This window comes from Sylvia atricapilla, chromosome 3, assembly GCF_009819655.1.
Source record: "Sylvia atricapilla isolate bSylAtr1 chromosome 3, bSylAtr1.pri, whole genome shotgun sequence".
Taxonomy (NCBI): Eukaryota; Metazoa; Chordata; class Aves; order Passeriformes; family Sylviidae; genus Sylvia; species Sylvia atricapilla.
Window position 1 is genome coordinate 21,738,265 of NC_089142.1, and position 12,527 is coordinate 21,750,791.

The 12,527-nt window shown below is 33.8% G+C and overlaps 1 protein-coding gene across 1 annotated transcript in view; it reads right to left on the minus strand.

The window, feature by feature from the left end:
- The window catches only part of LOC136358335 (CUB and sushi domain-containing protein 1-like), a 225,113-nt gene that overhangs the window by 21,482 nt on the left and 191,104 nt on the right, over positions 1–12,527 (minus strand). The gene's annotated exons all lie outside the window — the stretch shown is intronic.

A 12,527-nucleotide genomic window follows, 5' to 3' on the forward strand; every position in this document is an offset into this window, starting at 1 on the left:
AGCAGGATTGTCTTTCATAAACCCCTGGTCGTTCTGTATGTGCCATGTGATGGCACTCAATATGATCAGCTCCATGAACTTTCTGGTACCAAGGTCAGGCTGACAAGTCCATAATTCCCTTGGTCATCTTTCTGATTCTTCTTGTAGCTACAGATGTATGGATATTGTTTGAACTCAAATAATAGCACAGAAATGAGACGTCCAAAATATCTGTAAAATTATTTTTAAAATCTCACTTTAGAAGGAAAAAATTAAAATAAATAGAAATTTGTTACCTATGTCAGGACTAGAATTGGAATTCAGTATAAATCTAAACTGTTGGCTATTGTAATTTAAAAGTGTAATGTAAAATCCTCACATTGCATGGAGATACAGAAACTGTGAGAGGACCACAACTTACTGAAGCAGAAGCTGGAGGTTGGGAAGGATTACTTAAGGTGTAAGAAGTCTATGGTGTAGTAATTGAAATGTTCTTTAAAACAACTAAATGTAGATCTTTACCTATTTGTGTCTAAAGGTGCTTCAGGTAAACGATATCTCATTGTTTTAAATATAGCTAAAATAGTTATTCATCAGACTGGCAGTGAGATATCTGCTTCAGGACAGATATTCAGGAATTAATGTGTAGCTTTCCCTGTTTGTAGCTGTTTGATGAAAAAATGAACATGTATTTTCCCTTTCGACAACATAAGAGCAGAAAGGCTACTGATTTGACAGAGTTAATAACTGGCTAATGTAGAAAAAAATATGTGTAAGCATTTAGTTTTTACACATAGATTTGCACATATGTAATAGCATGCATGCAATAACTTTTTCTGAAAGATACCATAAGGCAAATAAATCTACCTGTAAGTCTCTTTAGAATTACCTAATTACAAAGAAAAGCACTGTAGATATAAAGTATTTCAAAAGTTACAATTTAAAAATTTATCATTCAGAAGGCGGTATGACACAGAACAATACTAAGATTTATGTTAATTGTGTGAAAGACTGAGTTAAAACATGACACATATACTCTGCCAGTCTGCATATTCCACCTAAGTGCCTTTTTTGCCTTGGAAAAAAAAATTTAAATGAACCACAAAACAACTAAGGGGTTGCAAGAATATATTCATTATAGGCAATGTCCTGAATAAAGCAGGTTCTGAAACTACTTTGTTGTATGGGATGTGTATTTGAATTTCATGAAGATAATATAAAATCTTAAAAGGACATTTCTGAGTCTTCATTTGTTTGTCCATTGACCCAATCAAATTCTGCATGTAAAAAGTGTCTGCAAATGTCAGGCTTTTCTGTGTGTTATTTTGCTTGTACCAGGAGATTAAAAATACATTCACATCAAGACTTTGATCAAGGGTGCACTTCAGAAACAATTTCCAGTCATCTGCTCTTACTGTGCTTTGATTTGCATCACAGAGCAGTCTCAAAGCAGATAGGTTCATCTCTTTCTGCATAAAAGTCAGATGGAAGGTGTTCTCCAGCCAGTAACAGGCATTCAGCCTAAAGAGGCAGAAACAGTCTGTAGTAAAAACTCTGTAATGTACACAGTGCAAACCTCATGCCCTTAGCACAAATTATTCTGCAGTATAAAGCTGCTTGTGGTGCACCGTACTACTAATGCTAATGTAAACATAGCCTAATTTATTCTCTTAGGACAACTGGAGGCACTACTTGGATCTTCTCCTATCTCCCTTTCATTTTCCCACCTGCTGAGATTTTCCTCATACTCTGCAGATGCAAGTTTCTACAAAATGTACCTGTGAAGTTAAGAGAGTTGTTTTCAGACAACGTTTTTCATCTTTACTTAAAATCCCTAGATTTTCTTTCTAGAAACTTCTGAATTTTTATAGAATAAATAAATTAGATTTTTTAAATCTTCACTTGTGCTTTCTTGCCAGGTACTTATGCTAATAAATAACTATGGAGAACACTGCTTAGAAGAATGGCATCTGCCGAGGCTAAAATCTGCATGAACAAAACTCTCCCTCACAATCTGTGAACTCTATGAAAAGAGAGGTCTTGTGCTTTGCAAAACAGACCAGCCATAAGAAAAAAAAATCTGTCTTGGAGTCCAGAGAAAATATAAACTTTTGAATTTCCACAGATTCAAACTTCACATTTTGCATGATCTGTCATTGTCTTCCACCCATTTCAATACCAAATTTAAAATGAGAACTGCTTAGTGATGAATGAACTCCTCTTAAGATGTTTTCCTCCTCAGGCAGAAATTTGTGTTTCTCTAATGAGCTGGTCTCCATTTAAAACTTTCATAGTAACTAGAGCGACCTACATCTCATTCTTGCAGTGAAGCCTCTGTTTATGCCTCACTTCAATCCTGAATACTTTATCATGATGCACAGCTCTTTGCTTATACATATTTCAGAAATATCAGTAAGAAAATTATATTCCAGTGATAACTTATTTAAATTACTAAGCTCTTCATTAGGTTAAAAATATTTCCTTTTGTTGTAATGAGGAAAATTACCACTGATGGGGATGAAGAGGAAAACCATGTGAAATCTGTCTTCTTACCTGTCATCTTGAAAGGAAAGGGGTGATAATCCTAACAGATGCTTCCTTTTTTTGAAAGGCATGAAAATCTCAAAAGGCATGATGACCCCCATTGTGTTTATAATTTTTACACAGTAAACTGCCAGCAATGTTTTAGGCTCTATTTTCCCTTTTCTCAGCAAGAAAATGGAAATAAAGTAAAAATACCTTTCCATGTCTGGAAAAGAAGTTTCTTCACTATACCCTCTTCCTAATGTAGGAACTCATGCAGTGGTTTCCTCCTATGTACTTCAGTGGAATTACTACACACATCTTAATATTTCAGCTTCCTTTAGTATAACAGAGGTGTTACTGTAGAGCTCTAATAGAAGTGTTACTATGGAGCTCTAAGACATGATGAAAGGTGCAAAGAGAAGGCCTTTGAGAGCACAAATGTGGGAACAGCTTCACGCAGATACATTAACCCCTTAAACAATTTATAATTGGTAATCAAGAAAAAGATGCTCCACATCTCTAAAGACCAAATCAGTATATTGTTTTGTGGTTTAAACTCTGACTGAAGTCTGTGAACATGAGCACCCAGAGACTAATAAAGCAAGCTGGGAAATACGTGAGAGTTAGGCTACATGGTACAATTACAATTAATAAAAACCACTAAAAAATGTTTTAAAAAATAGACCTTGTTTATCCTTTAAATCAATAGAGTGCATTTAATGGAAAGTGGAAGAAAATAGACTGCAATTACTAAATAAGATGTAAATAAGAGGTAATTAATCTATGATCTTAAAAAGATGAGATTTATTATTGGAATTGTTTTATCTCAACAAAGCCAGATTTTTTTAAATGACAATTTGAACAGATGTGAAATTTCATACACCATTTTAGATTTCTCCATTACATATAACATTTCAATAAAAGAAACCAGCAGTAAATTTTAAGATTTTTTGTTATATACAAATGTTATTATTTGTCATTAAATGCATCAATGTCTAATGAGGAACAGCTGAGGGAGCTGGATGTGTTTAATCTGGGTAAAATGAGGCTCGGAGGAGACCTTATCACTCTTTACAACTGCTTGAAAGGAAGTTGTGGCCAGGTGGAGGTTGGCCTCCCAGGTAACAAGCAATAGTACAAGAAGAAAAGGCCTCAACTTGTGCCAGATGAGATTTAAATTGAATATCGGGAAAAATTTCTTCACTAAAAGGATGGTCAAGCATTTGACCAGGCTGCCCAGATATGGTTGAATTAGCATTCCTGGAGACATTTAAGAACGTGTACATGTGATGCTTAGGGATATACATGTGATGCTTACACAGTTTAGGGATAGGCTGTTAACTGGGTTAACAGTTGGACTCAAGGATCTTAAAGGTCTTTTCCAATCTAAACAATTCCACAATTCTTTGAATAATTTGAACTTGCCAAATTGTATTTACGTATAAAAACAACAGTAAATACCATTATACCTTCAAATGGAAAGAGTACGTCTTCTTGAAATACATGCAACAGTGAAAAAAAAAAAAAAAAAAGCCAGTAAGTGTTAGAATATCTTTGAACACAGATTTGGTTTTACTTATGAATTTACTGAAATTCAGCCATATGGTGAATAGAATTACCTTTAATTTGACCAAATACCATAAATACAACAACCAGTTTTCCCTTCAAATAATAAACAGGAAGAAAACAAGAAACATAATTAGTATAGAAACACACTAAGATTTCCTAGTGACACTTGTTAATTTTTTTTAAATTAAAAACCTTATTTCCACGAGTGTGATCAATAATTTCTTCTTTTTATCCACAGAGAACTGGACTAAGTTCCTCCTGATCTGTGTGAAAGTACCACTTCTTCAGTATCACCAATTTCTTCTGATTCAGACTATGTTTTATGTATAAAATCCACACAGAGTCATCACATTTAAAAATAGGAAAAAAAAGGAAATTCTGCTGCCGATTTGTTCCACTCTGCTCTGCACTGATGAGGCCCTTGAATACTTGAATACTTGTGCAGTTTTGGACACCACAATGTAAGAAAGGTATTAAACTATTGCAGTGAGTCCAAAGGAGAGCTGCAAAGATGGTGAAGGCCTTGAGGGAAAGCTGTTTGAGGAGCAGCTGAGGTCACTTGGTCTGTTCAGCCTGGAGGAGACTGAGGGGAGACCTCACTGCAGTTACAGCTTCTTGTGAGGGGAAGAGGAGGGGCAGACCCTGATCTCTTCTCTGTAGTGACCAGTGACAGGACCTGAGGGAATGGCCTGAAGTTATGCCAAGGGAGGTTTAGGTTGGGTATCAGGAAAAGGTTCTTCACCCAGAGAGTGGTTGGACACTGAACCGGGTCCCCAGGGAAGTGGTTAGACCACCAAGCCTGACAGAGCTCAAGAAGCATTCGGACAGTGCTTTTAGCTTTTAGGCATATAGTGGGGGTGGTGCTGTGCTAGGCTGGGAGTTGGATCCTTGGGGGTCCCTTCCAACTCAGAATATTCAATGATTCTGTGATTTTGTGAAAATATCTACTTTCTCCTAGAAACAGGAAAATGAAATATCAAGGCCTATAATGAAAAATTATACAGAGGGACAAACAATTCACTTTAAGGTATAAGTCTCTTCTAAAAAAGTAAACACAACACATATTTATCTGGGAAAATAAATAAGTCCAAAATATTAGCAAGAATAGGAAGCAAACATGCAGCGATATTATGTCTTTTGGTTTGCTTGCATTTATGATATGAATGTACTCTCCTCTGGCTTTGTGAAATTGTTCTTCCTGTGACATTATGTTTAAACATTGTTTCAGGAACTCTGGTTTATGCTGCTCAAATCCATCATGAAGGCAGTATGAAAGCACAGAAAACTGCAAGGTTCCCTGCCCTCTAGCCAGCACTCTTCTCTGGTCTCTTTACAGAAGAACACCTGAATTATGCTCAAGCTCTTCACTTGTTACGTTTCCAGTGAGGCTGAAACAGTGATAACAGCTATTAAATAAATGAAGAGAAAAATGTTGAGATGATTGTTGCATGAAAAAGGTCTGGCCAACCTGACAAGGTCTGTCTTAGCCATTCTTCCCCTGGATACAGAGATAAGACCAGTAATTGAACTCAGCTTTTCCCCTGCATGTTCTATCTCATAACAATACTGAGAAAATATAAGTAATGAGAAAAAAAATCTTTAAGCAGGTTACTTCCTTCTGAAAACAGGGTATTAATGTTAAAAAAAAGAAATCTGGATCGAGGCAGAGTGATGACTGAAGATGTGCGAAATACTTCTTATTTTCTAGTACAGTAAATTAGCATTAAGCACTTTTAGATCTGATGTGCAAAGCGTAGTCTCACTTCTAACTTTATGGCAATACTTTTAAAAACATACAGGGGCATGTTTTAAAAGGGTAGTGAAACTTTTGTTCTGCATACTGTTGCAAGGATTAACTATTAAACAAGTTAGAATTCTTTAGACATGTGACTGACTTATATAGACCCTAAGGCTCATAAACCCAAGGGGGTTTACATATTACCTGCTATGTTTAAAAGATTGTGTAGAGAGTCTGTTACCTGTAATGTAGTCAATGCTCAAATACTCAATGCTCAAAGCAGAGCAGCTGAAGCTGAGGAAAGGAAGGACGAGGTTCTTGGGTTTGGCTATGGTGGTGTTTCTAAGCTATTTTTATAAATCCACCAAGTGCTGAACCACTGTTTTTTTCCTAACATACTTCAAGTCTATCCATGTCTTTCTTGGATTGAGTAGCTGACAAATCAGCATGCTAATCTCTTTCAATCCTTTCACAATATACAACAGTATAAGGTATGAATGCCTGCCTTGATTCTTGAGGAGATCATACTTTAGGACTGAAGTTTTTGTCTCTGTTTACTTTAAAGTAGTATCATACTTTTTTGCCATTTTGTGTTTTCTAAACTGTTCCAGTCAAAATTCTTAATTCACATTTCCAAAATTTTAAAACATTACTTTGTTAGACATTAGCACCCTTTCAAACATGCATACATATTATTTTTTACCTTAATGAGTTCATTGCCCGCATATCACTTTAAGCACTGAACATTCCAGCTTTTCTTTACTTAATGAAAGCTGGGAGAAAAATTTCATCTTCAACAGGCTACAATGCTATTTGAGGTGTTTACTTTGATGATAGAAAAACCCTAAGGAATTAAAATTAATTTAAGCAGTGCACTTAAAAGCTTTAAATTATGGAGACACCCTTGCAGTTTGTTTTTCCCATACTATCTCAGCTATCAAATCAGACCCAGTGGGGCTAATTTGCCATATGAGACTTTGAAAACCTTTTCATTCTATCACAACTCACTACAAACCCTGTTATAGTTGAAGACTAAGTAAAAATTCCAACAAATAGAATTACATCTATCCTCCCCTTTAACACAATCTTCCTGAAATCTGCAATTTGAATATCTTACTAATAATTTGGTCTTCATTTGCTACTTTCTACAATTGTTCTTTACTTAAAAATATGAGGCTCCTGTTCAGTATTACACCAAAGTGAGTTCATTAAACAAAGTCCTAAAAAATGCATTATGTAAATACTTGAAAGGGATGGCAATAATTATCAGAAAATACTAATATTTTGAGAATAAGCTATTTTTTTCTTTTACATATATATATATATATATATATATATATATATATATATATATATGCACACAGTTCACTATGGAATCTGTGAATTTCTCATATTTTCCTATTATTCACCTAGAAGTTATCAGCTGACATTTTCCCAGTAGAAAATATACCCAAGAAATTATCTACAAGAGAAGATAAATGGTGAGAAACCTATAGAAAGAATTCCAACCACTCATGTTCCAAGGCAACACAAATGAATGTGCTTTGTGAGGTAACAAAGAATCATAGGAATATAAAATATTCTGTAGCACTTGCTTCCTTGTGCAGTAAATGTGGGTTTATGGCATCCTCATTATATACAACTCCACCAGCCTGGACATCATCCGTACAAAGATATTTTATGCAGATTATTGAAAAATTAATATAATGCATAGGAAAGTAAAAGTAATATAAGAAAAAAAATTCAAGTTTGTTTTTCAGTTATGATATACTATCAATAGTTGCCAGCACTACAGAAAAAAATGGAAAAAATGTCTACACATAAAACTTCATATTTTTGATTTACAAAAAAGACAATTTAATAGTGAATAAACTTAATAGTTCTTATCAAGGGAATTACAAATAACTTGCAGAAAAAACAAGGTAAGAAAAGTAACTGGAGATTTACTTGTAGGATTTCATTAACACAGTGCTAGAATGTTCTCATTTGATGCGTGCTCTGTAAGGAGTACTTCCTATCAAAAATAAAACAAACCTGAATTAAATGAGGGAATAGTAATGATGCAATGCTGCTCTTTTTATATAATTGTATTGTGCAAGTAAAACATTCTAATGTTTATTTGCATGTGTATGTATGTTCAGAAGTAATAAATACATTGATTTAAACTCCATACTATGTGGAAAGTGTCTTGTATTTAGGTGTATTTAATGTATATTCAGCTCTGGCTTAGAAAGATTAATTCATTCTGGTTAATAAAGTTGTTTGAATCCCTTTTAATATGAAGAAATTGAGTGTAAATATTTCTTGTATGTGTGTGGAGTAATATGTCACAACACAAACTGGTACATTGAAACAAGGGGGCTAAAAGTCAGAGTAATCAATTACACCAAAATATGCAAACTCTTTTGTGGTTTTTTTGAAATGTATTTAAGACTTAAAAAACCAAGGCTACCCTGGAAGACTTGTACAAGATTTTGAGACATTGAAAGTTAAAAAAATTTCATCCTTATAGTGCATCAAGAGTTTTCTCATGTAAATAGTTTAGATATTTGGTATTCAAAAATTGTAATCCTCCATTATGAAAAAGTTAAATAAATACACAAGCCTGTTTCATTTCAAGGTGAGAGGGAACCTAACCAGTATTTGTTTATTTCATTACTAGGATCTTAATAATTTTAATTCTAAACTATGTGAATTCTTTGTCAATGATGCCATAGACCCCTAGAATCAAAGACACCATTCTGGCAAATAAAAATAAAAAAGTATGTACATTCACAGATGTCACAAAGCTTTAACGCTGTATGAAGAAGATAACAGAATAAAAAATGCTTTCATTTTTCAACTGCAATTGAAAATAGCTCTTTCAGAAAGATGTTACTGTATTTGTATGATCAAGGTGGCAGAGGATGTACAAATGAGGCAATCCTAAGTTCACAATGACTGTTCTTCACTCTATTAAATCAATCCTAATATTTTGTGAAATAGTTATTGAGTAAGTCACTAGCATGAAACTGTACGTTGCCATGAATACACAAAAGTTCAGTGAAAGTAGTTCTTAGATATACATATTTTTGATCCCCAAGATACCTGCAACTTAAAACGTTGACATAGAGTAAGAGAGGATAAATTCTACAGATAAAAATCAATTTTTTTAGGGATATGGTAATAATCTCCTAGGGATGAGCTATCTGGTGCTCAGCAAGAGATTCTTCCCCAGTCAGAGTACAATTACACTGCAGATTCCATAGATGTTAAACCTCCTTTTATGAGTGGCAGGATGATGTGACCAGCCATTTGGAGAGAGAGGAGACTTGTCTATAATGAAATTTTGAAGAAACTACCTACTTAAGAGCATATTTTCAAAAATCCCACTCTAATATTAGGCTCCCCAGTTGGACAAAACACAGGTTCTGAATTCATTGCAGAGTATTATATATGCATAAGCTATGGAAGGCCAGTGCCACTAACAGATCATGTCTGAGCTACCACAAACTTTTGAAACAAACCGTGAATCAGCAAGATCATCTCACTCGAACCCCCTACATATTATCATATGTTACCTAGTAAGACTGCTCTTTTAGACCATATTGCAAGAATGAATTATCTTATAATAAGTTATCTCAAAATCAACCGTAACAGTATGTGAATTCCCTAGGTGTGAACTGGGGAAAAATTTCCTGAATAAAAATGTTGTCTTGGAGCTCCCCAGCTATGTGCTTTGAAAGACAATAAATCAGAAACACTATTTTATCTGAAAATATTTTTATATCAGCATATTTATGGCATAATCCAACTTTATAAAAATACCTGAGAGCTCAGACCCATAAAACTGTATGTGAAGTTTCCCAGTCTCACTATAATTAATTTCAATGTCTTCAGTTGTGGCAATTGCAGTGAATACCTTTTACTTTGTACAGAAGTACAGAAGAAGGAAGTTGCTAGGCTCAAGCAAATACTTAATATATCTTTGCTTTGTACGTTGTAGAAAGTGCATCCTTCAATTAAAAAAAAAAAATCTGAAATTGGGACACAGTCTTTATTTACCAGGTCATTAAACTTAGCATTATTGCAACCCATAGCACATCTACTATATCACAATTAGCAATCTGTCAGGAAAATATTGGGCAAAATTAGGTATCATTGCTGAAGCAGCAATGCATTAATGAAACAATCTTGCCATCCAATGGACACTGGGGTTGAAAAACAGAGCCCTTGCACTATTACCATAAAACAGTGAAAGCAGCAGGAAATTCAAGGTAGTAAGTATCCACAATCTGGAGAAGGAATTGAAACAGCAAGGGGTAGAGACAAGGTTAGTACATAAACGAATGAGTACTAACAGTAAGAAAGAGGTAAAGAGAACACATCAGTAAGTCTTCAAAGGGTTTGAAGTTACTGATTTTAGAAAGCCAAGAAATTGCATCACAAAAGAGCTAAAACAATGAAGAGTTGTAAAGAATTACAGCATGTGCTTGACACAGTCAGAAGAGCACCATAAAGTTGGTTTTGGAAGTATTAAAAGTCTAATAAATGACTCAGTGGGATGTTGATCACAAGCTACAACAATGGGATCCAGAAGAAACAAATAAATTGTTAAGGAAGGAAATCAATGATTCAAAAGAAGCAGGAATATCTTTGAACAGGAGAAGACTCAAATTCAAACTTCTGTGTTGCTCAGAAAAAGGCAAATAAATGTTAGAAAACCATTTAATCAAAAATTATGTTGATACATTTGGCTAAGACCTAGAAATATGCTACTGTCTCTATAGGATGTTTTTCTTTTGAGTTATCATTTAGAATCTGCCCCCACACTAGCACCAGAATGCAAAATTTGGAGAACATATCTATTAAAAAAAAAAATTAAAAAATCCAGGTTATTATGTTTTGAGGGTGAAGTTTTTGTAGTTTGTTTGTTTGTTTTGTCTGGTTTTTAGTTTGTTTTTTATTTTGTTTGGGGTTTTGGGAAGAGGGGGGGAGGTTGGAAGGAAACCTCCTAGGAAACCTCTTTAACTGCATTATCCTCTTCAAACTGAACTGAATGTTATGTTATGAGAAAACACTATCTTATCTTGTAAAATTCTATTTGCAAGCTAACCTGATAAAAGGCCACAAATTCACTTTTAGAGTAAGTAAAAAGTAATTTATGATACATAGTAACAACATGTCATAAGTTGTCTGCCTCCTTGTAAAAGAAAATCAACAGGACCCTAAGCATTCTGATAAACATTTTCAAATTTGCAAGTCAAAAGAGTAGATGCCTCAAAGTAATTTAAAAATCAGACCTTCAACACATAGTTCAATTTTTAAGAGTTCTGTCATTCTAAACTCCAAGAAAAGTCAAGAGTGAAATTCTGCAAAAACTCTTAGCATATCTTAAAATAATTTAAATGTTTTGGAATCTTGAAAATTATTTTGGTAATTGATTTTGTTGAAGTTCATAAATTTCAGAATTCTAGCAAGTTTTTTTTTTTTTAAAGAAGCAGGGTTCCATTCAATCTGATAATTTTTAAAGTTAGAGGATTTTCTTTCACATCTTTTATTAACTGAAAGGGTGTGTGTTAACTCCAGAAGCTGTCGCTTGGGGATAGAAATCTCAGTACTGATGAACATGATGTAGAATTTATGTGAAAGCAGCCTAACGATACTGTAAGCCTCAAATAAATTTGATTTTAGGACTTCACATTTACAGTTGTCATGGACCTAAAGTAACTACAGTCTTTCCAAGAGACTTTCCAATAAAGAAAATTCTTCATTGGTTGCACTGTGAGACAAATCCAAGTTCAATAAAAAGACAACTCATTCAATATTGCCCATCCTGTCAAAAATGAAATATTTAAAAGTTATGCCACTTTTTCTCATACTGTGATTATCAGTGTCTCTTAGTGGGTTTCTTTACCTTCCGCACAGCTGGATGTAACAGGAATTTTTTCTGGGTTAAAACTCCAAGTGTTTACTCAGACCTCTCAGTTTTGGACATAGCATAATTTATCTGTCTGAGTGTGCAATTCCTTCTGTGTTTTTTGTGTCTGATGAACTAAAAACCCACTCACAGAACACTACTAAGGAGTAGTGTTTTTTCAAGTCCAATGAACATAATAATTAATTAATCCGCACCAATCTCATTAAGTTCTGTGCTACTAAAATTCAAAATTAACTGAGAAAGATAAACTGTATAGAATGAAGTGAACTTGTGCATTACTGTAGTAGGTAGGAGTTTGCTGGTTTTCATTGCTAAGTCTCTCTCCACAGAAAACAAACAGTGGACAGTTTAATATCATAATCAGTACCGATTTTTCTACTACTATAGTTAAACCACCTTCATTTTATTACAAATATTAAAAACACTCCTTAATTAAATTCAAGGAAAAAAAAAACACACAAAAAACCCTACAATTTACTGAATAAAGAAAGCATCAAGATGCTGATATTCTCTACTATTAACAAGAATTTAACTTTTTTTTTAAAAATGTACATTTAATTTTTCTCTTACAAAAATATACTGTGTTTTGCAAAATCAACTAGACAACGCACTACAGAATATAAATTTGAATAGATTAAAATTTCAGACATTTTCCATAATGTAAATACTTTTCTATATTTGAAAATGCAAAGTAGTTTAATAATTTCTATAAAACACAATGATTTTAAAGTCATAGGCCTTTCAGAAGAAATTTTCACATCTACTGACTATTCAAAATAAAATTTAATAGTTCTA